The sequence below is a fragment of the Pecten maximus genome, chromosome 17 (genome assembly GCF_902652985.1).
Source record: "Pecten maximus chromosome 17, xPecMax1.1, whole genome shotgun sequence".
NCBI lineage: Eukaryota > Metazoa > Mollusca > Bivalvia > Pectinida > Pectinidae > Pecten > Pecten maximus.
Window position 1 is genome coordinate 27,002,849 of NC_047031.1, and position 27,085 is coordinate 27,029,933.

The 27,085-nt window shown below is 36.2% G+C and overlaps 1 long non-coding RNA gene across 1 annotated transcript; it reads right to left on the reverse strand.

The window, feature by feature from the left end:
- Positions 1–1,211: 1,211 nt before the first annotated feature.
- Positions 1,212–26,853, reverse strand: LOC117315869. The gene is made up of 3 exons (XR_004529780.1): positions 26,418–26,853; positions 18,753–19,046; positions 1,212–1,442 (listed from the first exon to the last, which is right to left on the reverse strand). It is a non-coding gene; the product is annotated as an uncharacterized LOC117315869 (long non-coding RNA).
- Positions 26,854–27,085: the final 232 nt, after the last annotated feature.

A 27,085-nucleotide genomic window follows, 5' to 3' on the forward strand; every position in this document is an offset into this window, starting at 1 on the left:
ACTCGGAACATCCAGCGTTGTTCATAAAATGCGCCAGGTTCACACGTACAATGGATTACCTGCCTTAGTACCATTTCTCTCCGCTAGGCTGCGCTCATGAATACTAAGTCGTTGTATTTTCGAAGCGAAGCCTAGCGGAGAGTAGAAAAACTACGGCAGGTAATCCAGTCTAGGTTCACACGTAGTCATTCGTAACCTCTCCCGATCTATATACTTGGGAACCATTATCAACGTATTTCATACACAGTGATATTGACTTCTGCTCAAATTTCTCTTCGTAATGTTTTACTGTAATTAAATTATCACATCAGGTTTTTGGACGAAGATCAAAATAATTTGCTTGTAAGCAAAACTTAAAACGTTATCGTTAAATTAGTCCCAAACTCAGGAAGATGGCTCTCGATTTCATATTTCATAGTTATAATTGTTTGAATACTCTAAACTTAAATCTTTTAGCGATAGTTGTATTTTAGTGGTAGTTGTATTTTAGCGGTAGATGTATTTTAGCGATAATTGTATCTTTGCGCTAGTTGTAAATGATCATTAGAGATAATTCATTTTAGCAGTTACTGTAAACGTAAATCTTTTAGCGATAATTGTATTTTAGCAGCAATTGTATTTTGCGGTAATTGTATTTTAGCGGCAGTGTTTTTTAGCGGAAATTGTATCGTTGCATTAATTGTATTTGAGCAGTAATTGCATCATTGTTCTAATTTTATTCTAGCGGTAGCTGTATCTTTGCACTATTTGTATTTGAGTGACATTTGTAATTTAGTGGTAATTGTATTTGAGTGATAATTTTATTTTAGCGGTAAATGTATTTTACGGAAAATTGTATCTAAGCGGTAATTGTAGTTAAGCTCTGAAATATTAATTGCACTAATATACATGTATGACTGCAAAATTGCAGTTGCTGTATGTTTATATACAACACTTGTATTTTGTTTGAAACTCTATCATGCTAAAATTTGACGACGCCAAAATGTACTATTTTTCGCGTTGTAGGACATGATTGCGGTCACAAACAACTGTCGGACAAGATTGTACAAAAACGCCAGAAAGTGTCAAAGTATCCGTCTATACACAACTGTGACATTCTGTATTTATCTGCCCAGGGACACCGAGACATTTAAAATGACAATAATCAATAATGGGACATGAAAAATAGAATTATTGTTGATACACACAAATAAATTATAACTTACCGCTATAAGGCAACTTCTCCAGCTACAGGCGGCACCGGAACAGCCAATCAGCGAGACAACTAATCCGGCTAGACCAACCGCGATAAAGAGATTTGACAATGTAACCAGCATGTCAGCGATGGTGGCGCCATCTTGCTGTGTGTTTAGTTCTCGGAGTAGTTCCACTAAGGGCCCATTAATAAAGTCACCTTTGACCTTGACGGCCATACCGGCCGCTACCATGGCAAACCCAAGGAGCTGAAAGTGCAAAAAGAACAATGTACATATATGTATAAATTACAAAAAAACCTTGTGGAATCTGCGTGCATGTTTTGTATAAGTACAGATTGGAATATTTCTATCCTTTTGAAATATCATTATTATCAAAAGGAAACGAAACAAACAAAAATAGAAAAAAAAATAATAAAAACAACAACATTTTATTACAAATATTGTTCATTCAGTCACTAAATGTTGTTTTCTCTGTTGATTTCTCCACTAAAATAAACTCATTGACAGTATCTAAATTGTGCGTTAAATATTCGCAAAATATGACAATCACTAAAATGAAATCATTCACAGTATATGAATGGTGCGTTAGATATTCACGAACATATGACAACTACTATACTAAAACCAATATGTTGGCAGTGTCTTAGTGTTTCGTTAGATATTTGTGAAAAATCCATGGAGACGAAGGCAATTAGTTCATTATAAGCCTACTTCGCTATATGTGTATAACGAAGCTTGGAAAAATTATGCATAATTCGTTAAAGGAAAAATCAATACAATATAACGAACGACGGACTTATTTCTGGATAATATTTAATAGTTCATGTGAAAATAAACAACTATACGCTTCAGTCTACATTTGATGTTATTTAAAGAAATCGCCAATGTCTGTTTGCTTTCGTTCACTTTCTGAAACATTGTTTAAAACAGTTAAACGGTGTTCAAAGCATTGTAATTAAAAGATGTATAATATATTCGCGAAAATAAAACTTCACCAAAACATTATCAGATATCATAGTCCTGTTACTGTAAATGCCCCATGCAGCTGTCACATATTACCGGGATGGAGAGACGATCGTACACAGAGAAACTAAATCCCGATAATGATACGTCCTGATGTAGGCAGATAGTACCCAACAGGGACACTCTTCACCACTGATAAATTATTGATGACTCACTCGGTCTTTTGGTCCCCGGTATACCACTGTATCGTTAGTATTGCTGTTATAGCTGTGTAAATGTACTGTCAAACGTATCAACAGCTTAACAACGAAACTGGCAACACATAAATACATTCATATCTTATCAACTTAATTCTGATTTATTATTTGAAATTTTAGACATTTAAAAAAGTTGTTTTACTTCGTGTCATATTAAAAATCTGTTGACAAATTCTTGGATTTTTCATCCTCACCCGATACTTGTCAAGATGGCAGGTTTTTATCACCACAATACTTATCCCCCTCGCGGATATATCGATATCATTCCTCCACTTCTGGAGAGAACACAGATGATTTAATGGACAAGAACAGAGTCCGACATTGTTCCGAAAACAAACAACATCACGCCTCGTTAGCGCAGAAAACAGTGGAAAAGAAAAACAGACGATAGCAGACGCAATCACGTGGCTTTGATAGTAGCTAATAAATTTAAGAAATGATGAAAAATGTCATGAATTATAAAGCGAGTAAAATATTATCTTTATCGCTGTTTAATACACAATTTTGAAATCAGTATAGGCCTATCGGTCAAAATGTCCACTATGTTTGCCTTTTTCTCCACTGCACGACGTTTGGTTTGAGTACAGCTATGGCCATATAAGGACTGTTTCCCTGTGTAATTTTAACATCCTACCAACAGCTAGGATTTTGTATCACAATACAGTTTTTTGCCTGTCTAATGGTGTCAGTTAGACATGATATAAAACTATTATTGCTATATTATTCTGATGATAGCGAGGCTGGCAAGACCGGTAAGATGATGATATCGAGGCTGAGAGGACCCGTATAATGACATCGAGGCTGACAGGACCCGTATTATGAAAGTCCAGTCAGACCAATGGAACTTTAATCAAATATCGTTCAAAATTGAATTTAGAAGAAAAAGTCTGTGAGAAAAAGCTCAATGTTTAAAATTATCGGTACCTTTCCATCTTGTTTATCATTCTTCTGCCTACAATCGATTTATAATGACATGTCTGTATCAATGTTTAAAAGAAATGTGTATTTAAACATTAAAAAACACACACATAATGCAAAAAAAACTTATACTTAAACCGTTTTTTGTCGGTGAACTAACCAGACTCAAAATAATAGCCGTCTGCTGTATTACAATCCTGGGGTTATCCTAATGAACAAGACGCTAAGAAAAATATGTGTTAGCTTCCTGTATCCGCGACAGAATTTCCGAAAGGTTATTTCCATAAGATTGCGTTTCAATTGTTTAGAAGTAATCTACTTCCTGTGTTTTTACATGAAACGTATAATCAAGCGAAGAATCGTTGTTTTCCCATCGATTTCAGGACAAATAAAATTGATGCCTGTTTCTAAGTAACGGGGCTGTTGACAGCCACCAACCCCTTGAACTAGATAGCATGCTGAGTGATAGTACAAAAGTATTACGCGGAAAAAACCTCATTTAAATCTGTCTTTACACGGCAGGATCAGCACAGTGGTGGAGGACATCTGGGTCGGATGTTTCTAGACACGGATTGTCGGTGCATGACTGGTGCTATCAGTATATGACAAGTACTATCAGTATATGACTAGTAGCAGTCTGTGACATGGGGTTGATATAAACCACACATCTGAAAATTGGTTTTTTTAAACAAGTGATATTTTCTTTCCTGGTAACAGCTCGGCCAACATGACGACAGGTATCAAGGTGACACAACAGAGAGCTAGTTACGGGAAAAAAAATTGCTAATGCAATATGAAGTCAGACGGGTGTCGTCGATGATACAGAAAACGCTTACTCTTTCGGACCACCTGGTCCTTTTCTCCTTGCGTTCCTTCCTGGGTCTCCATGCTGGGACGGCGTCCTCTGTGTGCGAGTTGCATGCGTGTTTTTTTGGGGGGGGGGGGGGGGGGGGATTGCGGTATGTTCGTGTTTGTATTGAGTGGAACTGATGTCTTTATAGAGATACCTCACAGAAAAATACTACTGAAGACACCCATCAGAACACACCACCCGGTCACAATCATACTGACAACAGGCGAACATGTCCCACTACCAAACACCTAAGCGTTAAGCAGGAGTAGGAACTACTATATCAAAAACAATCGACAAGCCATAAATAGTAAGATAAAGGCCCCGGTAGTTGAGGTATCATACATATACCTAAATATGGGACACGTATGGGAAAAACATCTCCGATTCTTCACTTTAACGCCCTCTACACTTTTCCAAAGTCATACAGACGGGAAATAATAGCACGGAAACAAACTAGGAACTGTAAGTCAATGTATAGTATAGGGAAAGTGAAAGTATAGGTTAAGGTACCTATTGTTTTAATTCCTGATAACACCACAAGGTTACTGTCGTAAAACACTCAAACAGACATAACAAACTCAGCATAAATAACGAAACGATATTTCAACTCCAAAGGGAAATCTTATAAGGATACTTATATTTTTAGTTTTATAATCCGCTATACCCCAGCAACATAGCCACCTCAAAACCTGTTCACAAATTAGTATCTGTGGTTTATATTAATTTCTTTTATACATAAAAGGCATATTGTATGTCTGGTTTCGTGTAACGATTCCTAAATTCCTTTTGTTTCCATACCAAATAATCAAATGATCTTACATGGCCTTAATGACCATCAACAACTTACAAACTCAAGAGGAATTGTTAACTATTTAAAGACAAGGTCAGGAGTGTCTGTACACGTAGTTTGATTTGGTTTATTTTGTTTAACGTCTAATTAACAGCCAGGACCATATAAGGACATGCCAGGCTCTAGAGGTGGAGGAAAGCCGGAGTACCCGGAGAAAAACCACCGGCCTACAGTCAGTACCTGGCAACTGCCCCACGTGGGTTTCGAACTAGCAACCCAGAGGTGAATTAACATAAGGGCTAGTGATAAAGTGTCGGGACGCCTTAACCTTTAGTTTAGCATGCTTTCTAGTCCATCAACACAGATGAAGGTCAGACTATAATCAATTACGTCAAACAATGTGTCCATTAATAAACCGACATGCCGCAAACTAATACGAACATTACAACAAAAGGGTATTCACATTAATCGGTTACTGGTATCGTAATTATCGATTGTGTACCGCATATATTCCGGATAGGATGTTTACGGCGCGGATTACAAATTCATTCAGGTGCTGGAGTATATACAACACGCCTCACTAACTCACTGGGGCATCAACGTAGAAACTAATCTATAATAGATCAACACGTACGGCTTATTCATTTTAAAATCACAATTCTACCATAGAATGTATGTAATCTCCATAAATCATGGAACTTCTAGGATTCTCGAGCGAAAACCCTAGTGTGCCGAGCAACTAATCGGGGAAATGATGATTATAATGGACTATTGCTTTGTCGTTGTTGTTTTTACAAATCCCCGGTGCGTATTACTTCATCAATACAATATATCTTTTTTTTTCAAAAGTTAACGCCTTTGAAAATAGCTTTAATCATGGCAAGGCAACAGCTTGTTTTGATTTGTCAACATCTGTGTGTGTTTGAGGTATTGTTCTTTCATCAGGTAATGACGTCATGACGGTGTCAATCAACAGTGTCATCCCATTGTAATATATCAATGTTGACGACAGAATTTAAAAGCATTGGTGCTTTTTCTCGGTCAATGATTTTCCTCGTCTGGACAAACGGTCGGTACTAAGGATGGCATCAAGACATTATCACAGAATGATTTAGGAATATGTGAGTAGAAAATATGTAAATATCCCGACTGTTCTAATGACTAAAGTAGATCTATTTTAGACCCTTCCATGTCATGTCCATATAGTTGAATTAGTAGATATATCGTAGATAAGGCGTCGTGTAGAAGTGTTAACTCTATCCTGCGAATAAATAAGTCTGTTTGTTCTTCTTAAGGGGTTTAACATCCTCGTAACAGCTAGAGTCATATAAGGACGAGTGTCAAAGAGAGACCTAGAGAAAGAAAACGAAGAAAGACACAGAAAGACAGAGCAGTAAGGGGGAAAAGGAAAGATTTAAGATTAGAAGCAATGGGGCCGAATTTAGTTTAGTCTTCACAGTGTCCCCTTTAAAAGAAGACAGAAGAAAATCCCCGATTCTTCAAGGGGCCCACTTTTAGTCGCCTCTTATGATATGCAGTCAGTTACAGTAAGGATATTCTTCCCCAATCCTGGTCACGGATAAATATATACTGCTGTATCAATCCAAATCGTAAGCCTTCAAAACAACTAAATTAAATACTGTAAACGTACATATTTTAGCGGTAATTTTATTTTAGCGCTTTTCGCGCTGGAAGCCTTGCGCTAAATCATGATTGCGCTAATTACTTTTTGTACGTTCTATTTCTATAGAAAGTTCTGTGGATGCGCTAATTCATCTTTGCGCTAACTGGGTAAAATCTGCAAATGCGCTAAAATTTGATTGCGCTAAAATAAGTATGTTTACAGTAATTACCCCCCTGTAGGAGGAGGGAACCCAAAGCTTTTAATTTTTGATAATTATCTACATTAACCTACTACGACTCCCATCCTTACCAGCATTAGGCTCACCCCTAATGTACCGTGCCAGCTTAAGGAACAGCCAACGTGACGTCACCAGAATGGTTAGTGTTCAAAATCTTCACGTGGAACATATCTGTTGCCTGATAATTAATCGACGGCGTATCAAGGGCCAATTAAGTTGGCTTGTCTAATTACGTGACGTCAAACTATAACCGGTAAAGGCCATTGCTGTGTACAGATGACTGGATTCTAACAACATTTACACGGTATGGGGAGACAGATACTATACAAAACGTCTCTCTAGATGTCAGAGTTATACAGATACGTATACAAACATCTCTCTAGATGCCAGAGGTAGACAGATACTATACAAACATCTCTCTAGATGTCAGAGGTAAACAGATACGTATACAAACATCTCTCTAGATGTCAGAGGTAAACAGATACGTATACAAACATCTCTCTAGATGTCAGATGAAAACATACGCATACGAACATCTCTCTAGATGTCAGAGGTAGACAGATACGTATACAAACATCTCTCTAGATGTCAGAGAGAGACAGATACATATGCAAACATCTCTCTAGATGACAGAGGTAGACAGATACGTATACAAACATCCCTCTAGATGTCAGAGAGAGACAAATACGTATACAAACATCTCTCTAGATGTCAGAGGTAGACAGTTACGTATACAAACATCTCTCTAGATGTCAGCTATAGACAGATACTATACAATCATCTCTCTAGATGTCTGCTATAGACAGATACGTATACAAACATCTCTCTAGATGTCAGAGAGAGACAGATACGTATACAAACATCTCTCTAGATGACAGAGGTAGACAGATACGTATACAAACATCTCTCTAGATGTCAGCTATAGACAGATACTATACAAACATCTCTCTAGATGTCAGAGGTAGACAGATACGTATACAAACATCTCTCTAGATGTCAGAGGTAGACAGATACGTATACAAACATCTCTCTAGATGTCAGAGGTAGACAGATACGTATACAAACATCTCTCTAGATGTCAGAGGTAGACAGATACGTATACAAACATCTCTCTAGATGTCAGAGGTAGACAGATACGTATACAAACATCTCTCTAGATGTCAGAGGTAGACAGATACGTATACAAACATCTCTCTAGATGTCAGAGGTAGACAGATACGTATACAAACATCTCTCTAGATGTCAGAGGTAGACAGATACGTATACAAACATCTCTCTAGATGACAGAGGTAGACAGATACGTATACAAACATCTCTCTAGATGTCAGAGGTAGACAGATACGTATACAAAAATCTCTCTAGATGTCAGAGGTAGACAGATACGTATACAAACATCTCTCTAGATGTCAGAGGTAGACAGATACGTATACAAACATCTCTCTAGATGTCAGAGGTAGACAGATACGTATACAAACATCTCTCTAGATGTCAGAGGTAGACAGATAGTATACAAACATCTCTCTAGATGTCAGAGGTAGACAGATACGTATACAAACATCTCTCTAGATGTCAGAGGTAGACATATACGTATACGAACATCTCTCTAGATGTCAGAGGTAGACAGATACGTATACAAACATCTCTCTAGATGTCAGACGTAGACAGATACGTATACAAACATCTCTCTAGATGTCAGAGGTAGACAGATACATATACAAACATCTCTCTAGATGACAGAGGTAGACAGATACGTATACAAACATCTCTCTAGATGTCAGAGGTAGACAGATACGTATACAAACATATCTCTAGATGACAGAGGTAGACAGATATTATACAAACATCTCTCTAGATGTCAGAGGTAGACAGATACGTATACAAACATCTCTCTAGATGTCAGAGGTAAACAGATACGTATACAAATATCTATCTTGATGACAGAGGGAAACAGAAACGTATACAAACATCTCTCTATATGACAGAGGGAAAGAAACAGATACGTCTATAAACATCTCTCCAGATGACAGAGGTAAGCAAATTGACCGTCTCTAAATTACCATAGCTGTTGATAGGACGTACTATAAAACCAGTTCATGCTGGCATGTGTTTCTACCGACCCTGAGAGGTCGATCCAGCCTGATTAAGATGGCGTCATACGAATTCCTTCTCAATATATTGGAAGTGTTCTATCCCTTTTATTAGAATTGTTTGCTCAAAACCTCAATTTGTATCGCTTTTGAAGATATTTTTTTTTAATTTCGAAATTGATAGACTATAAAAGAAATCATATATTTATTTTTGCCTCGTTCATTAACGACTGTCACCACACTACCAGACGTTGTCACCCGGCCGTAGAGCTTGACTGAATTCCATAGCATTATATCGATTACTGTCAACAAACCTTACTCATTTCCTTTTAATCAAACTAATATATTACCTAGCAAGCATAGGCGGGTATGTGGACAAGGAGTTTAGGCTAGGCTTTATGTTTTATATATTTAAGAGAGTTCTATGTATTTTCTTCAGTGATGACATTCTTCCCCCAAAAGATGAAACTATTCCATTTTAAACACAGCTATGATGTCTTCAATTATTATTGGCGTTCTGTATCCAGCAGAAATTAATAAAGATATCACCTGTATCCTTATAATAAGTTTGTGTAGCTGTCAAATAAGTAAACAACAAAATACACTTATTGGACAGCTACAGGTAACTTATTGGACAGCTACAAGTAACTTATTGGACAGCTACAGATAACTTAGCTACAAGTATCTTATTGGACAGCTACAGGTAACTTAGCTACAAGTATCTTATTGGACAGCTACAGGTAACTTATTGGACAGCTACAAGTATCTTATTGGACAGCTACAGGTAACTTAGCTACAAGTATCTTATTGGACAGCTACAGGTAACTTATTGGACAGCTACAAGTAACTTATTGGGCAGCTACAGATAACTTATTGAACAGCTACATATAACTAATTGGACAGCTACAGGTAACTTATTCGACAGCTACAGGTAACTTATAAGACAGCTTCAGGTAACTTATTGGGCAGCTACATATAACTAATTGGACAGCTACAGGTAACTTATTGGACAGCTTCAGGTAACTAATTGGACAGCTACAGATAACTTATTGGGCAGATACAGGTAACTTATTGAACAGCTACAAGTAACTTATTGGACAGCTACAGGTAACTTATACGACAGCTACAAGTAACTTATTAGACAGCTACGGGTAACTTATTGGACAGCTAAAGATAACTTATTCTACAGCTTTAGGTAACTTATTATATAGCTACAGTTTTTTAAAGCAATTTTTTTACCTAATAGACAAATAGAGGCGTATATCCTTTTGATAGTTAAAGGAGTAATCAAAGAAAACTGTAAGAATATTTTTTGGTAATTTCTATTTATTTGATGTAGATGTTTTGTCTTTTTTATGTTTTTAAGTAAGATTAGCTTTCTCTTTCTAAAAACAAGCCTTTTCATTATCTATTGACCAAGAAATCCAGTTTGATTCTGAAACGATCAATCAATGTAATAATGCACGATGTCACGTTTCCCTAAAATTCTCCGGAGTTTCACGGGTGTTTCATACGAGATCTGACGTAGAACTTCAACTAAGACATCGCCAAGTTAAATCCAATTATCTCCAACAAATTAGCCAATAAACCAAAAAGTAAATTTCATTTAAACTAACTTAATACAACCCGTTACCAGCGGAATCCGACATACAAAAAAAATAACGCGTAAACGATTTGGAATGCATACATGCGAGTTTATAAATAGAAAATGCATGTAAAGAGGTTCTCTCGACACGAACACGGAACCAAACAAAAGCTAAATGCACTTATATTACATAATAGGTAATAGTAAGACTAATGTTGGAGATGCAGTGTGGCAGATTTACGGTGAAATCCACGCCCCAGTGTGTGAAATCATTAAGCTCTGCCAATAAATACAATTCACCATTAGTTCTGAGTTCACCTATGTTCATATTGATTAAGAGAAACCACTTTTTCTGGATAACGACCAATTGTTCTGTCAAATTCTTACAGATAACATTTATGGTTCAACATGATTTAATGTTTTTACATTAAACAGCGGGTTTGAAAACAATAAAATATCCGTGTCTAGACCAATTTTACAAACATTTAACCCCGGAAGTGTATTTTGCTGACCTTATCAAAGACATATCTCGACAATTAGCATGACTCATTTGGTAATTTTCAGGGTGAATTTAATCCATTAGGGGGGCACCAAACCATAAAAGAACAGTTTTAACTGTCGTTTTCACAAAATTTCCATAAATCCTTTATTATTTGCTAATTATACTAGTATCTCCCGTTTGTCATCCTAGAACATTGATAATTGATATATCATCATATTTAGATGAAAACGGAATGACTGGGAATTTTTAATGTGTTTAAAGTTAAACAGGGTAATATGAGGACGGGTGTCGATGGGACACCTATAGCAGGTAGATTTCAGATAGTCAGTATTAGTATTGGGACAGAAGATCTATTTTGGTCTGTTCAATGCACCCTAACTAGCAGACATGGAAGAAAATACCCCGATTATTCACGGGGCCCACTTTTAGTCATTTCTACGATCAACACCCAGTAAGATACAGCGGGACCTTATCCTTTGGCTCTTCATTCCGCCTGAAGAGGCCGAAGAGGCCTGAGAGGTCTTAATCTTGGTTTTAATTTTATACATTTATCCTTTGCAAGAGCTTTACTCAATTTGTTTTAATATATAGTGATTTGATTAGGAAACTGGTTGGTTTTTGTTTTAATATATGATAATTTGATTAGGATACTGGTTGGTTTTTGTTTTATTATTTGGTGATTTGATTAGGATACTGGTTGGTTTTTTGTTTTATTATTTGGTGATTTGATTAGGATACTGGTTGGTTTTTGTTTTATTATTTGGTGATTTGATTAGGATATTGGTGTTTTTCACTAGATATGTGTATCTCATGTTACATACAAACAGCGTGATACCGGAGTTCGGTGATATCGCAGACTACTTCAATATAACCGATCTTTCCTTGATAAATGTAGAAATAAAAGTCACGCGAAATATATGTGTATTCTACAATTCCACTGTATGTTGTCTGTTAACCTATTAACATAAATACTGTGTCCCATTAATAATTACAACCTTTCTGGTCGGTTCTCATATAGCGTAGTTCGGCTTTATGTTTTAGCTTTTTCTAATCTAATCGCCATTCCTACATCAATATCACGCAGGACCTTTTCGGATTGTCTTGTAATTTCATTGTCACGTAATTTCTATCTACAAAATAAGATGTGTATTGGCTAATGCTAAAAGGAAACATCCTATTTTGTAAACAGAAAACTAATGATATATCCTTTTTGTTGTTCATAAGGGACAAGGGATCAGAAAGACTCGTATCTTTGTTTGTTTGCTGTTTTTTATGACCATAACCTCACCGACGAGTCAAAGAAGGACGAGACAGTTTTATGATGTCCCTAACATCACTGACGAGTCCTAGAAGGACGAAACAGCTGTATGATGTCCCTTACATCACCGACGAGTCATAGAAAGACAAAACAGCTGTATGATGTCCCTTACATCACCGACGAGTCCTAGAAGGACCAAACAGCTGCATGATGTTCCTAACATCACTGACGAGTCCTAGAAGGACCAAACAGCTGCATGATGTTCCTTACATCACCGACGAGTCCTCGAAAAACGAAACAGCTGTGTGATATCCCTAACATCACTATTGAGTCATACAAGGATATAACAGTTGTATGATGTCACTAGCATCACTGACGAGTCATAGAAAGACAAAACAGCTCTATGATGTTCCTAACATCACTGACAAATTCTAGAAGGGCGACACAGCTGTATGAAGATCCTAACATCACCGACGAGTCCCAGAATGATGATAGAGCTGTATGGTGTCCCTAACATCACCGACGAGTCCCAGAATGATGATAGAGCTGTATGGTGTCCCTAACATCACCGACGAGTCCCAGAATGATGATAGAGCTGTATGGTGTCCCTAACATCACCGACGAGTCCCAGAATGATGATAGAGCTGTATGGTGTCCCTAACATCACAAACAGGACCACAAAGTTGTGTTGTGGTGAAGATTGATTCATTTTGGCTCTACCATACCTAATTCTCAATTTGTTGAAAGGTGTTTATGACATGCGTTTTGTAGAATCCAGTAAATGGTGGGTATTGCTATCTGACGTTAGATTCACTTAGCAGTAGCATGTGTCCTTTCCTTAGGACCAGTTTTAGTGGTACGACCAATTTTTCCCACATCTGTCAAACAAGTAAAATAATAATTATATCTGATGTCTCTATTAAATGCTGCATAAGAGGCGACTAAATTTGAGATTTTATCGTTTCCCTTCTTTCCTCTTCTTAATGTCTATCTTGACATTGGCTCACGTTTGACCTTGAGCGAGGGCTTTGTGTTCTGTTCTCCCTAAATTGTTAAAAATGGCACTAACTTGCTCTGTCTCTAAAGTGCATAACTGGTTTGTTTCGGGAACATTGTAATTGATCAGAGGAGATGTCTTGGTGTCACAATGATACATCATGGAAACGGCACCATAAGACGCAACTGAGTTGGCCTTATTCAAGTGCGCTTGCCCTTAAAAGACCTGAATCTGTTGATGATAAACATTCACCGTCCAACTACCCCCTAGACATTCGTTGTCGTGACTCTGGCTGCTGCAGGAGACGATAATCTCCAAACAAACATTGTTCTTATGACATATGTTTGGTGATATTTCATGTCCTTGACAGTAATAATAGTACAACTGAGGAAAACAAATATCTACGTAAGGACTAGAAACATCCCCATAGCAACATGCCACGAGGTCTAACTGGCGGTTTCATTGTGTACGTTTTCACGAGTGACCTTGTAAATCTCGTGTTGCCCAAACACTGTCCTTGTTCCGTCCAATTTGAGTGATAATTACGGTATTACTGTAACGTCGGTGTCCCCTAGTTGTTTCTTAACGCCGTTTTATATAGATTATATAGATATTTGTTTTTTTTTTTTATAGATTTATCGTCCTCGCAACAGTCATGGTCATAATATTAGGACGGGTGTCAAGGAAATACCTATACACAAAACTAAAATACAGAATAACAGAGTTTCGGAACCGTCGTTATCAGCGAGAATTTTGACTTGCGGATTCTTCCCAAATCTAATCACGTTTTGCAGAACATGAAGACCGAAGGAATACGATGGATTTGTTAGACTAATGCAAACCAAATATAGTAAAAAAAAGTTCTTTCCACAGGTAAAGCAGGTAAAGATACAGATAAATTCATTCCAACAACATCGTTCTCTGTGTGTTTAAAGCCTACCACGGGTCAGGGATCCTGAAGTCATCTAATTTCATGTTTGTTATCATTTATTTATCAACACAATATGACAGTGATCTTATATTTATTCGGTATACAGTTTATCTATGGGAACCTGACATTTTACGCCCCGACGGCAAGTGATAGTAACAATGTCACGGGGCCCTTTTTGATCACAAACCACTGCTGTCTAGTTGAAGAAATGAAAACATTTAATTATATTTTCTAAAATAGAATCCAAGAGAGCTAATCTGACAGGTATAGTTTCATGTAGGATACTGCAGACTTTAGATAGTAAAATAGCTGTTTTCACAAACCGCCCATGACTCCCATTCTTTTATTTCAAACAAGAGCCCAGCTGTGATCAACTAACATTCAGTTTGTAAAAATTGAAATAATTTAATTTTGTATGAAACACGCATTTTCATTGGCTGAAACAATTTTGTTATACCTCCATAACAAAATTTTTGACGTTGCGAAATGTAACGTCATTTTTGATTGGCTGATGACGTTGCGTAATAATTTATCACAGAAAAGAGTTCGCCAAAGAAGTGAAATATCTTGGTGTGTATCAGACGAAATTAAATTATAAGAATTAACATTAATTGTTTTTTCTGTTATACAGTCATAACATAAAAAACTGGAGTGTACTCTCTTCATAAACCGCTTCGCGGTTTATTTAGAGTACACTCCAGTTTTTTTCTGTTACGACTGTATAACAGAAAAAATAATTGATGTTAATCCTTAAATAGATAAAATCAACACACCCGATGTTGTTTTTAACATTTAAGCTCAATATACCACATGAATACTGTGATTTGCTGAGCACTGAACAATTTTGACATCATAACCATGGGTATATTATTTTTCATATTTATGACGGAACAGCAAGATATTTTGTATAAGTTGATGTTGATACGATGAAGAGGGTGTTAATGTATAAATGATAAATATTAGAACAAAAATGGTGTAATAATTGGACATTAATTAAGGAACTATAAAATTGATATTCTATAACCAAACCTAGGTGATGATATGGATGCTGCGACTGATTAAACATCATTACAATGTATTGTTGAATGGCAGCCACGATGAAATTGAATCGTCATAAATCTAGGAAATGAGCGTAACGCTGACTAGACTAAGTGGTGCTGTTGGCCGATTTCCGAGATGATAGATTCAAAACCATGACAAAACGCAAAGCTTTCAAGTAAATGGTCATTGATTAATGATACTGTGACAGTATAATGATGATAATTACATATCAAAATAGACGATATAGAATCCTGTGGTAGAGGGCGTTTGATCGTCTAGCCATGTGAGAACGGATATATTTCGGTCGTCTCCAACTTTGATAAATATATGCTACCTTATCGAAGACCAGAGAGCTGTTGATGGGACGTTAAAAATACAAAACAAAAACATATCAATGGTCTAATGTGTTGGCAGTGTTTCTTAAGGAGAAAAAATGAGATAATACAAAAAGGATGTAAAACAACCCGTTTTTAATCTGTGCCAAGCTGGTATAATTTCTATAGAAAAGTTCGCGTGCACTTAGACATTTAAACCTTTAATGTATCAATGTAAGGTTACCAGCGATGAGTATGTCAATCAAAAAAGTCAATTTACTTCCTCCTGATACTAAACAATTTCTCAATGTTTGATTTTTCACTCGTGTTTATGGTGGAGGTGAAAAGCCGTCTCGGCTGCGGAGGACAGCTTTAACACTTGAACTTTGACCTTGGCTGGGTGATCTCCATGTTTTATAGTAAAATATCACGGAAACAAATACAGTAGAAGAAAAACGTGGCAAGTAACACAGTTTACAGCTTGTGTAATAAATAAAAGATAGAAATCAAAACAAATGAGCGATACGACCTGTAAGATATCGTGTCTGTAACGGAATAGTGACGGAATATACTCTACTGTCACGGAACTAAACAGGGCTTACAGAGAGTTGAGCAAATACGGTTCGTTTTTTTCTGCACATCATAATTCATTTTGAAACCTCTGCCATCAATGTATGATACAGAATAGTTTTAATGTTTGCTGATAGACATAGTTATCCGATCTTACTATATACGCTTTGGCGAAATAATTCACTCTAGATATTGATAAATACACATATACTGGTATTGACGAGATCAAGTTTTAAACCATTATCACATTTTTAAAGGTTTCTGCGTGATGAAAAGAACTTATTCCAACAAAACATCATTTTAACAACGAATATATGTTTAATGTGATGGTTTTAGAATCTACCAATCATTTATTAGCAAACTAAACGAAGAGCACCTCTTCCTAACGAAACGAGATAATGATGATTTTCGTAGTAATTACACATAAAGAAATATCTATATTGACGTCAATATACTATACTATTCATTGTATTGTTTTTTGTTTAATCAAACAATCAATACCACACCTTAGTTAGGGAAATCAATACAATAAAAATATGTTATTGTTTTTATCCTTTACATTAATAACAGAAATCACTACAGCAGTAAATATTTTGTTGTTTCGCCTTTACACGTATAACAGAAATCACTACACCAGTAAAATATTTTGTTGTTTTATCCTTTACATTAATAACAGAAATCACTACAGCAGTAAATATTTTGTTGTTTCGCCTTTACACGTATAACAGAAATCACTACACCAGCAAAATATTTTGTTGTTTTATCCTTTACATTAATAACAGAAATCTCTAAACCAGTCAAATATATAGAGGATATCTAACAGTGTCTTCAGTAATGCCAAATATATTTCACAAGTGGGGCTAATATTTTGATATTTTTCACGAGTGCGCAGCACGAGTGAAAAATATCAAAATATTAGCCACACGAGTGAAATATATTTGGTATTACTGAAGACACTGTTAGATATTCTGTTTATTACATTTTTTATCAACGAAAAACCTACCCCGTATGCTAACTAGGCCTACAGCGATAATTTGTAAACAAAAAAAGTAGTTCCCCCTGTCCAGGTGCTGACATATATGTCGGGCTTTCTGATTGGTCAATTATTTTGGTATTTTCTAATCATTAATTTGATTGGTCAAATCAGCAAAAGTGATATTTTTCACTTTTTCACTAGTGAAAAATATGATATTTGTCACTAGTGAAAAATATCACTTTCATAGAATGAATAATTTTTGATATTTCACTGGTAAAAATGTAATAATTTGTTGTTTCGCCTTTACACGTATAACAGAAATCACTACAGCAGTAAAATATTTTGTTGTTTTATCCTTTACATTAATAACAGAAATCACTACAGCAGTAAATATTTTGTTGTTTCGCCTTTACACGTATAACAGAAATCACTACATCAGCAAAATATTTTGTTGTTTTATCCTTTACATTAATAACAGAAATCTCTAAACCAGTCAAATATATAGAGGATATCTAACAGTGTCTTCAGTAATGCCAAATATATTTCACGAGTGGGGCTAATATTTTGATATTTTTCACGAGTGCGCAGCACGAGTGAAAAATATCAAAATATTAGCCACACGAGTGAAATATATTTGGTATTACTGAAGACACTGTTAGATATTCTGTTTATTACATTTTTTATCAACGAAAAACCTACCCCGTATGCTAACTAGGCCTACAGCGATAATTTGTAAACAAAAAAAGTAGTTCCCCCTGTCCAGGTGCTGACATACATGTCGGGCTTTCTGATTGGTCAATTATTTTGGTATTTTCTAATCATTAATTTGATTGGTCAAATCAGCAAAAGTGATATTTTTCACTTTTTCACTAGTGAAAAATATGATATTTGTCACTAGTGAAAAATATCACTTTCATAGAATGAATAATTTTTGATATTTCACTGGTAAAAATGTAATAATTTGTTGTTTCGCCTTTACACGTATAACAGAAATCACTACAGCAGTAAAATATTTTGTTGTTTTATCCTTTACATTAATAACAGAAATCACTACAGCAGTAAATATTTTGTTGTTTCGCCTTTACACGTATAACAGATATCACTACACCAGTAAATATTTTGTTGTTTTCTCCTTTACACGTATAACAGAAATCACTACACCAGTAAATATTTTGTTGTTTTCTCCTTTACATTTATAAGAGCTCGGAAGAAGCACTTATTTAATATAAAACTATGTGGTGGTGCTGTTCCTTCAAATACTTAATCAAAGTTCGAAGATATCGAAAAAGACCTTTTAAAAGTATAAACACATGGAAATGGTGTGTTGATTTCTCCTGGTCCAAATACATGTTATGGACCATCAAACGTTTAATGAAATACTACAGGACGTTTTTAAAATCAATAAGTTTCAAATTTCACAAGAAAATGATAAATACTATGTTTTGCATAATATCGATTGTTTCACTTCAAACTGAAAGGAGGACGAATGTACTAAATACCAGTTAAACTATACCGTCGATATATGATATACACATAACTGTACCTATACTAGTGGACAAAGAGGTTCGCATGACATACAAACCTGGTACAAAAATAGCTGTTTAATGTGCTTTTTGTGATACATGAGATAAGTGATAGATTCATAGACTCACGAAAAAGATGATGTTGATAGCGAAGAGGAACCATCGCAGTGGTGATGGCTTAATGTCAACCTTCATGGCGGAATACTCCTTACAGGGACATCACTCAGGGAGCCAGGACATCAATATTTCAGACACACGCAAGTCATTAATGTCTATCGTGGTAGAACTACAGTCCAAAGGCGCCCTAAAGCTGGCCAAGGTATTGTCACTTTTACCGCGGCAAATAGTCACTCACGTAAAACTTCTATACCGTTCACACATCAGGGATGGATGCTGTGGGTGTGTCCCAGTATGATAGGAAGCCTGTAATATACACAGAAATACCATTTAATTGTTTTACGAACGCAGATCAGCGGCGAGGTTTGGTGTTGTATTTAATGTCCATGTATTCCTGAAAACCTGTAATACAGATAAGGCATGTTATTGGATTGTTTTATGTCCGTAGATCAGCAGTTTATGTCAGTATTTAGTTTAATGCTCCAATATGCCTGGAAACCTGCAATAAAATAAACCATGTTATTACATTTTATGATATGAAGGTACCAAGGTGGATATTTTTAGACTACAGAGGTCGAATTATATGTTTTGTATACTATAAACATGTATAATATCAATAGTTATGTCGGATGGTGTACAGTGGACCTTTTCCTCGGGTTGGAAAGAATGATTTAATGTAAGGATTTTCGTAACACAACCATTGAATGAGTATGTGTTTCGATGACTAGTACGATATGTACACTGTCATCTTCATCTGACAAATGACTAGTACGATATGTACACTGTCACCTTCATCTGACAAATGACTAGTACGGAATGTTCACTGTTATCTTTATCTGACAAATGACTAGTACGATATGTACACTGTCATCTTCATCTGACAAATGACTAGTACGGAAAGTTCACTGTCATCTTCATCTGACAAATGACTAGTACGATATGTACACTGTCATCTTCATCTGACAAATGACTAGTACGATATGTACACTGTCATCTTCATCTGACAAATTACTAGTACGATATGTACACTGTCATCTTCATCTGACAAATGACTAGTACGATATGTACACTGTCATCTTCATCTGACAAATGACTAGTACGGTACGTACATTGTCATCTTCATCTGACAAATGACTAGTACGGAATGTTCACTGTCATCTTCATCTGACAAATGGATAGTACGATATGTACACTGTCATCTTCATCTGACAAATGACTAGTACGGAAAGTTCACTGTCATCTTCATCTGGCAAATGACTAGAAATGTCACGTAAAAATAATCAAAAAATGTGCTACGAAAATCCTTACATTAAATATCGAGTTTTGTATGCTTTAAACGTGTAATAAAGTTAATGTGTATGGTTATAGTTGACTTATAGAGTATTGCATGCTTTAAACATGTGTAATATCAATATTTATACATGTGTTTAGTGTACAGTGGACTTATAGAGTATTGTATGCTTTAAACATGTGTAATATCAATATTTATGTGTTTAGTGTACTTTAAACATGTGTAATATCAATGGTTATGTTGATAGTGTATATAATGACCCAATGCAAGTCAACATGACGTGAAAACGAACGAAAATTCCACGTCAACAATTAGATACAATGTACGCAATTTAGAATCAGTGTCTGAACCCCAGGGTTGTGGACCTTAAAGCGAGGAAAGTCGTCCTGTTGTCCTCTGTCTAATTCCATATATCGATTGCCTGATTTTAGTTAAACGTCCTCGCAAAGGTCAAGGTCAATGAAGACTGATGTCCAGGGAGACGCCTCCGACACTAATGTGTAAATAGCAATGGATAAAACAGTGAAATCACTCGTGTTGTAGCTAGGGAGGCGCTGACGACATTGATGGGTAGATATCAGAATATAAGAGTCGCGGCGGATTGTCTTCCTATGTTAAACACAACAAGCGGGACTTCCTAAACACTGCACATAAAGTCAAGACATGGACGCAACTGTTCCAATGTAGGTACATAGCAGATCACTTTTGGGTTCTTACTGGAAACTCGAACTTAGAGAAAAACGAAACCGTAATGCTACCTCAAAATCGATCAAACGAGGGTAACATACGAAAAAAGTTATCTATTCAAATGCAAAACCTTGAAAAGGTACAAAAAGAATCAGGCAAGGAGTTCCAGTAGGATTAGCGTCCATCGACGACATCCGCCATGAAAATCGAGATCAAATCCCGCTTATGTCACATCCACAAAAATAAAAACCAGATCAAAATGCCCGACTCTGTAACTTTTCATCGAACGATCAACATAGGGTTAATCCATACTATCTAACGTCCCATTAAGGGTACCAACACAATAACTATCCATAATTCAAACTAAAAATCGATAAATCGTAGTAAAATGTGTTCCAAGATATAAATTTCATTGAGACCTTTGCAAACTACAAGGAAGATATAACCAGGTTCTGTTTAAAACCGTCTATATTCATGCACGGAGTGATGTAGTTAGTCGCCTCTTCTATCATACAATGGAGAGAAGCAGGCATACAGTGTGTTATATCGCTGTTTCTGTAATGTTTCCGGGTTTGTGTTCCTTCTTCATTGTCGTAAGCTGATTGGTACAAAGTAGAAAAAAAATAATTTGTAGGATATAAGTCGGAATTAATTACTACATACTGTAAAATTGGAAATATTCGCGGTGTGGAAATTTTCGCTTATTTCGCTATCAGTAAATCTCCGCGAAAATTTCTACACACGAATATATTAACACATACAAATACTAAATATAAAAGATACAAGTCAGCGCAAATATCCACTTTTACAGTATTTAGAGATTTTTTATTGGATCACAAAAGTTACGTTGTCAGAAGTAACTAACTTCCTATAGTTATCGTCAATAACGCGTAGATAGATTAACGCCGATCAGAACTATTAAAGTCTAGATTTGAAGTTGACAGCTTCAGTGATGTGTTTGTCCTGTGTGATGTAGTGAAATACTTGCCAGCATAGATGTTTGTTTGATCATAGAGAATAACAAAACTGCATCAATTCAAAGCAATTGTCACGTTTCCTAATGACGGCTTGATGGATATCAAAATCGTGGGAAACAAAAACGTGCGAAGTTGTAATTTTTGCAAAGCTATTATTCCAGGCATCTCACAAATAGTTTTCGTTTTCCCAAAAATCAAATCTCTTAATAGATAATACCAGCGCCTTCCAGAACATCACTTTGCAATTTTGACAAAAAAATATGTTCTGAAGATTTTAACCCTTAGATGTTTTAAACAGCATTCACATATAGACCGTATTGACGAAACCATAACTCAAGCTTAAAATCAATTAAACAAGAATAAAATATAAACTATCGATTTGAACGGATATACAGGAAAAGTACTAGCTGAATAGGACCAGGTGCTCCGGAAGAGTGAGCAACATCCGCCATACAAATCTAGGTCAAATCGACGACACTCGGCATACAAATCTAGGTCAAATCGACGACACCCGCCAAACAAATAAAGTTCACGACGACATCCGCCATATAAATCTAGCTCAAATCGACGACACCAGTCATACAAATCTATGTCAAATCGACGACACCAGTCATACAAATCTAGCTCAAATCGACGACACCAGTCATACAAATCTGTCAAATCTACGACACCAGTCATACAAATCTAGGTCAAATCTAAGCCACCCGCCATACAAATCTAGCTCAAATCGACGACACCCGCCATACAAATCTAGCTCAAATCTACGCCACCCGCCATACAAATCTAGCTCAAATCGACGACACCCGCCATACAAATCTACCTCAAATCTACGCCACCCGCCATACAAATCTAGATCAAATCGATGACACCAGTCATACAAATCTGTCAAAACTACGACACCAGTCATACAAATTTAGGTCAAATCTACGACACCCGACATACAAATCTAGCTCAAATCTACGCCACCCTCCATACAAATCTAGCTCAAATCGACGACACCCGCCATACAAATCTAGCTCAAATCTACGACACCCGCCATACAAATCTAGGTCAAATCTACGACACCCGCCATACAAATCTAGCTCAAATCGACGACACCCGCCATACAAATCTAGGTCAAATCGACGACACACGGCATACAAATCTAGCTCAAATCTACGACACCCGCCATACAAATCTAGGTCAAATCTACGACACCCGCCATACAAATCTAGGTCAAAACGACGACAATCGCAACAGAAATCTAGATCAATTCCAGGGTCACAATCTGAAATGAGAGTTAGGGTTGAGACAACGGAACACAAGGCTATACATAAACATCAAAGACGTCTCACTTCAAATATCATAATGTAATGTTTCCAAACGAGATCGTGATGTCATGATTTTTTACATTTCAGTATGCTCTCTACGTGTATTTCAATCAAAAGTTTGATAAATAATAATAATAATAATAATAATAATAATAGTGTAAATTTCAATTATTACCGCTTTAAAAGTCAAAATGCTGAACAGAAAATATTGGATACAACGAAACCAATACTTCAACAAAACGTTAAAAACAAATAAAACACAAATCGTGTGAACTTCTCTTTTGGACCAAGACCACTTTTTAAAATAAGGATAGTTCTTGCTGCAAGTTGCAAGTGAATTAAGAAGCATAAAATGGCTTTTTTGCACACTACAATCAACCACATGGCGATATTTTGATTAGCGTTAATTCGTAACAAATAAAGAATATCATTGTATATAATAATAATTGTATTTCTGTACAAAGTAAACGAGTGAAGTGGATGTCTGTGTAACAATTCTAAAGTATGACTGGAATAATGGACTTCACTCGCATCAACACTACAATAACTGTGCTGAAGCCTTGGAAATGTTATTGAATTGTTTTATGTCCCTGGAACACAAGTTTTATGTTTTTCAATGCTCACAAAGGTGTTTATTGAATTTTACAGGGCAAACGTGCGTTCTTAAAAAGGTTATCGGGCGATTTCAAACTCGTTAGAGTCCGACTGCAAGGAAACTTGATATGCATGGTTTTAATTGTAAAGCATCACCAATTACATGACTGCCAGGCACCGCCATTCTAATGCTGAACAAGGTTTCTAAAGTGATATTGTACCATCGACACTACGGAAGATGTGGAGTCGAGAACAATGTTTTTATTGTCTAATGCGAGTCTGTTGTCACCGGAAGTTTAGGCAGTGAATTCTGTATTATGGCTGTTAGTGACTATGTTGCAGTGATATTTTCATGGCATCGTAGATGATGTCAATACGTGTTTACTTTAGAAATAAGTAATGTTTCTCACGCTATGAAGCGAATCACGGTATGTTTACTGTGTGATCTGTAAGAGTTGTGAGGTTTATCAGAGGTTGGTGTCCGTACGGGGACTGATAATGGATTGTATTGTTAAACCGAGGTGTAATTGAATGCCTCGCGTCTGTACGAAAAATTAAACTGAGATCAGAGAAAGATTTGTTGGCTTGGTTTGTAGGTATACTCATAACAGTCAGGGGTCGAGTGAGGACGGGTGGTGATGGTGGCGAAACAATCAGAAGGACGCAAATACATACATAAAGGCAGAGAATACTAAAACATAAGGAAAAGTATTAAGTGATGCAGGGGGAGTACACTTTTGATGTCATCCATATTTTTTAAATATAAGACTCCGAAGAAGTAGAAAATTCACATTTCTTTAAAGTCGCAGATATTTTGGTAGATATTAAATACTACTCTGGAAATTCTTTAAATGTTAATGCCACATAAGTTAATGGTTTTCGGCAGTTTGATCTTTTTCGCGCAAATTGTTAATTTGTCTTATGATCCCAATGCTTTATATTTTCAATGTATCTAATTTGTAGGGGGTTTATTATCTTAGTAGCCGAACATAGAACCACTTGGCCATAATAACCAGCATAATGAAGTATGTTACCAATTGTCTAAACGATACAACAAACAACAATATTTCAGAGAGGACACATGACACGCAAAACTCACCAATGATTGCCCTCAAGTCGACAATATCATGTACATGGTAGCACAAGAAAGGTTTAAAGTAGGGCGTCATACTTCAACAAATAAAACACTAGAATATCGACACGGTTGTTGTATTACTTTCCAAACCTACTATACTAGAATATTGACACAGTCGTGTTATCACTTTCCAAACCTACTATACTAGAATATCGACACGGTTGTTGTATTACTTTCCAAACCTACTATACTAGAATATTGACACAGTCGTGTTATCACTTTCCAAACCTACTATACTAGAATATCGACACGGTTGTTGTATTACTTTCCAAACCTACTATACTAGAATATTGACACAGTCGTGTTATCACTTTCCAAACCTACTATACTAGAATATAAACACAGTCGTGTTATCACTTTCCAAACCTACTATACTAGAATATCGACACGGTTGTTGTATTACTTTCCGACCCTACCATACTAGAATATTGACATAGTCGTGGTATCACTTTCCAGACCTACTATACTAGAATATCGACACAGTTGTGGTTTAACTTTCCAACCCTACTATACTAGAATATCGACACAGTTGTGTTATTACTTTCCAAACCTACCATACTAGAATATCGACACAGTTGTGGTTTAACTTTCCAACCCTACTTAACTAAGATATAAACACAGTTATGGTTTTACTTTCCAAACCTACCATACTAGAATATCGATATAGTTGTGTTATTACTTTCCAACCCTACTTAACTAAGATATAAACACAGTTATGGTTTTACTTTCCAAAACTACTATACTAGAATATCGACACAGTTGTGTTATTACTTTCCAAACCTACTATACTAGAATATCGACACAGTTGTGTTATTACTTTCCAAACCTACTATACTAGAATATTGACACAGTTGTAGTTTTACTTTCCATCTCTACTATACTAAAATATAGACATAGTCGTGGTATCACTTTCCAGACCTACTATACTAGAATATTGACACAGTTATGGTTTTACTTTCCAACCCTACTATACTAGAATATCGACACAGTTGTGTTATTACTTTCCAACCCTACTATACTAGAATATCGACACATTTGTAGTTTTACTTTCCAACCCTACTTAACTAAGATATAAACACAGTTATGGTTTTACTTTCCAACCCTACTATACTAGAATATCGACACATTTGTTGTATTCTTTCCAAACCTACCATACTAGAATATAAACACAGTTGTGTTATTACTTTCCAACCCTACTATACTAGAATATCGACACAGTTGTGTTATTACTTTCCAAACTAGCTACCATACTAGAATATAAACACAGCCGTGGTATTACTTTCAAACCCTACTGTACTAGAATATAAACACAGCCGTGGTATTACTTTCAAACCCTACTGTACTAGAATATCATCACAGTTGTATTACATTCCATTCAAACTTGGAAAACATCAACACATTGGAATTATACGAAGAACGTCGGTCTGTTTCCATGAAATAAAACTAACTGTAGCCACATTTACCATTAACCATGTTATCTTTTTTGTTTATGTGATTTTGCTTCGTTGAACAGCATATTTGAACCCCACTTTTTGCCCTAGTGATATTTTCGGTGTTGATGGGCCGTTACAATGTAATAATGTAATAATGATCATTTTAGTTATAAACAAGAATACGAACAATGTGCCTTTGTTTATTTTCTTACCAACCTACCATACCGCAGAATATAGAATGTTACCTTACTTTTCAGAAAAGTTCCGTCACGACACATATCGGCCTGTTAAACATTTAATCCACTGCTCCATACTATATCCACGGACAGTTACTAACTGTGATGACAAATCCACAATCACTAACTGTGATGACAAATCCACAATCACTAACTGTGATGACAAATCCACAATCACTAACTGTGATGACAAATCCACAATCACTAACTGTGATGACAAATCCATTGGTAGTCACTCATTGTATTGGTAATCCGTAGAACAATCACAGGCGATAGATCTTACTCCGAAGTAGTAAAGTCACTGTACCACGGCCTCTGTGGTGTGTAACATGTTAGGTGGGGCGTGTAAGGAGTTCAGCTACACCTGACGGGGTCCACTATCGGCCACACAGAAGAGTGCACGTGATTGCGACCCACTGTCAGCCACTGAATGGCCACACGTGATGGACACACGCGATGGGGATTATCACAGCCAGTGTACTACGGCTGAGTGTATATATAGACTTGTTACGGTACCACTACGAGCGTATGCAAATGAACCGTTCTATCAATTGATCAGAAACCCATTGTTGACGATGTTACATTATCCAATAGATGTATGGGTTGGTATGACTGACACAGAGACATGGGATGTTAATACAGGGACTATGGGTTAGTATGACGGACACAGACATGGGATGTT